Below are 3796 nucleotides of genomic sequence, written 5' to 3'. Positions count from 1 at the left end.
GTGTCTACAGATGTTGAGTTTGTGGTTACATTGGCTGTGTTTTGTGTAGACAGCATTTGTAGCCCTTCTGTACAGCTTCTGGCTCTTACATTCTTTCTACAGGAACCCTATCCTACTGATAGACTCAGGAAAAGGGGTGGGGAGTCACTGCCTACAGTTGTGTATTCACTAGTGACGCCCCAAGACTCCGGGGGATAGTTCCGCTACAACCGTCACACGGATGGCCCGGGTTAAACTAAATGGATCATAAAAACAAAACCAAAAGTTGTGAATTTGGGAAAATGATAGGTAGGTAGGTGGATATCGATAAGGATAGGAGGGAGATAAATTGGGGGGGTGAGTAACCAGAATGCATTATATGTGTGTGTGTATGATGTGTATGTATGTGTGTGTGTGTGTATGTGTGTGTGTGTGTGTGTGTGTGTGTATAAAATGTCAGACATCTAACTTTATCAAAATATTCTATGAAAAAAAAAGATGGGCCCTAACAGAAGAGGGGAGGTCTTGGGGTAACCTGTGTGAACAGGTTGTCTTCCTCTGAAACCTTGGGACTATTCTTCACTGAGCTGTTGGAAGAAAGGTTGAACTCAAGGTAGGTTGAATTAGGCAAACATATTATTATGCCTCTCCTTTGCCAGAGTCCAAACTGGCCTCATTTTATTTGATATTAAAGATAACCACTATTATTCTCAGGCATGAAATTAATTGCAAAGAAATATTGGTCATATGCCAGGCAGAGAGTCCAGGTTCGCCCCCCTGGAGCCTGGGATAAGCATTTCGTGTCCTCTGCTGACCTTGTATGTGCTTCTGTGGGGAAATTAGAGATGCATTAAGTGGCTGCACACAGCAGAATAATTGCCATGGCAACCAAAGGCCCATCACCTGAGCTTTCTTCCAAACTGATTTGTCAAGAGCGAATTGCAGATGGTCTCACAAAATGGAAGATGGGAAAAAAATTCACATTCTCTCTCTCTCTCTTTCCTCCTTTCTCGTGTTTTGATATCTGGGTTCTAAAAGTGGCTCACTCATGTCTCCTTTTTCTAAAATTATTCTAAATATGTTTTTTTTTCCTTCTCAGAGTTGCTGTCTGACTCATGGATCCTGTGCTTGATGAGGTGAGGGACTGGGATAAAATCAGCACACAGCAGTTCCCTTGGCAGGGGTGGGGTGGGGGGGTCAACCCACATGTCTTCCATTGGCAAGGCTGGCAGAATGACGATGCGCCCTTGATGAGGCCATTCTGGGACAGAAACATCTCTGCTCTGTTCAAGGGGATTCATGACCTTGTCACTTCACTGTCTCAAATGAACTATCCCCAAGATAAAAAAGTTGTCACGTCAGGCTGTTTCTGGACTCGGGGTTGTGGGAACAAATAAATGATGACTTTCTGTCCACGTCTTTATAGAGGTTTATTTCCCCTTGAATCCATCATTTGATAGAGAAGGCAGTAAACATGAACTGACCTGGAATACAGTTGCGATGATGGGTTCTTTGGTTGCTATGGTGATTACTCAGCTATTAGTCAGTGGTGCTTCTGTAAACAGTTCCAACACATGAATAAACATAAAAGACCAACCTTGAGTGTGGAAAGAAAAAGTTTATTCCTGAGATGGCCCCTCCCTGCCTCTCTCTGTGTTGTTTGTTTTGTTTCTGTTTTAAAACAGGGTCTCATTATATAGCTCAGACTAGCCTTACACCCAAAGTCTTGCCTTAGTCTCCCAAATGCTGGGATTATAGGCAAGCACCACTATTCCTTGCCTGCAGCTGTATTTTAGACAAATAGTCCCCCCATTCAGGTGTCTCCACGGCACACTGAGAAACCCAGCACACTCCAAGGATTTCCCTATAAGTAAAAGAAATGCCATAAGCTTTAGCGAAATGTCACAGGCTTGCTGAAATGTCAGTGAGTAGCAGCTGACTATGGGGAGGAGGACTCTGTGGCAGTGTGGTCTTCTACCTACCCTGGGCTTGTGCCCCTCAGGCTCCTTCCATAACCTCAGTTTTCTCCTGTGTCCCCTACATAGGCACCTAGGGGGTAACTGATACAAAACTACCAAACTGATTATCAAACAGACTCGCGGGCAGGAAAAAGTTAATTCTAGACTATTTCATGTTAAAGCACTTTTAAAGAAAACTCAAAATAATGACTTCAAGGAGAAGACTTCCATTCCCTCATGAAAGTTAAGTACTGTCTCCTAGCTCGGTTCTGAAATTGTATAAGAAATGGATTTTTACATCTCCTAGTTTTCTCTAAGAAGCAATATAAGTTTTATGAAAAGTTTGCCTGAAGGGTATATGCATACACATTTTGGGGTGGAAGACTTCAAATCATCAAATATATGGTTATATTGGGCTGTGGAGAAGCAGATGGGATTGAATTAGCTATTGGACTTGTATTAAATCTGTTTCCAATTATTCTCTGAAAGAAGGCAAGCTTATGGGTCAGTTATGTCTTATAGACAAAATTACTGTTTCAAAAAGGTACAAATATTAAATCATGGAATTCTGGGCTAGAAGTCGCCTCAGAGGCCCCATTCCTATCGCTACATCCATAGCGTCTGTAAGGTTCTCAAAACTGCTCAGGCTGTTGCCTTCACTGGAGTCGGGTCATGCTAGCACAGAATGCATTCCCTGGGGCTCAGCTGTCATTCAGCTCCGCTGTGGGGAGTTCACTGTTTTTAGCAATTGGGTTCGACTTCCAGGTACCTCGTAAGGTGTGTCTGGCCTTCAGTTTGGCCGTGTTTGGGGAGGTGGATTAGATGAAGGGGATTGTTTGAAATAATGGCAAAACAGTGCCCTCAACAGAAAGGTATCTTTGGAAGAAATTATCACAGGTGATCATTGTTGTGGCATTGAACTCAGTGTTGCCAGAAGGACTGTCAGACATAGTTGTTCTTGTCCCCCACTTGTGTATTCTGCCACCAAAAGTGTTTGTTTGTGTGTGTGTGTGTGTGTGTGTGTGTGTGTGTGTGTGTGTGTGTGTGAACTGCTAGGGTTTCCATTTGGTTCTTAGCACTACACCTAAAAGGGTGTTAGTATAAACGCAGTACTCTGTTGCCGCCTTGCAATGCCTTGAAATACTGCCCCTACTTGGACTCTATCCCTTTCACTGTTCAGCTTGCTTCCTGTTTCATTATTATGTTCCAGTGGAACCCCAAACCAGGAGGCAAAGGGCCTTGCCAAGGGTCCAAAAAGGTACAGTCCAGGTGTCCCATGCCTGGATGTGCCCCATGATTAGTGCACAGAGGTCGCAGAGTGGCAGCGTGGCTGTGCACAAAGGGCATCTGTCATGGCTCAGAATCCTGTTTCCCCGGGCTGGCAGAGGTGCTGGGATGAGTTCCTTGTCTGTAAATAAAAAAAAAAGGTGTGGGGCGGCGAGGGGGGGGGGAGGATACAAAATTCTTGATGCAGGCTCTTTCTGTGACTCTGTGATCAGCTGTGGGCAATTCTTAAAATGCGGCCAAAAGATGAATTCTACCAGGAGCTCTGTGGAGGGAAAGAAACCCTTGGGGTTCTGTGGGTGCCTTTGGACTTTGACCAAAGAATATGCTTTTGAAGGAAGTCATCATTGAGCTAGTCTTTCCCAGGTAATTCCTTCCTTACCCCTTGGTAATGTCCCTTTACTTCACAGCCATTGCTGGCCCCAAACTTTGGGCCTATGTCATCATTGCCTGAGAGCTGGAACCCCACTTCCATGCTTCCACCACACACATGACAGCCCTCATTCTTCCCAGCAGGTTTTGTTACTTCCACACGGACTCAACAGCAAGGTGGCCTCTGGAGTGCAGAATATAAT

General features: G+C 44.6%; 1 long non-coding RNA gene across 1 annotated transcript; it reads left to right on the top strand.

Moving 5' to 3' along the window:
- Positions 1 to 442: 442 nt before the first annotated feature.
- On the top strand, positions 443 to 1407 carry LOC131924386 (uncharacterized). The gene is made up of 2 exons (XR_009382874.1): positions 443 to 1115; positions 1204 to 1407. It is a non-coding gene; the product is annotated as an uncharacterized LOC131924386 (long non-coding RNA).
- Positions 1408 to 3796: the final 2389 nt, after the last annotated feature.

This window comes from Peromyscus eremicus, chromosome 14 (genome assembly GCF_949786415.1).
Source record: "Peromyscus eremicus chromosome 14, PerEre_H2_v1, whole genome shotgun sequence".
Taxonomy (NCBI): domain Eukaryota; kingdom Metazoa; phylum Chordata; class Mammalia; order Rodentia; family Cricetidae; genus Peromyscus; species Peromyscus eremicus.
The sequence above is the reverse complement of the archived record's forward strand: the minus strand, read 5'-3'. Positions and strand labels throughout refer to the sequence as shown.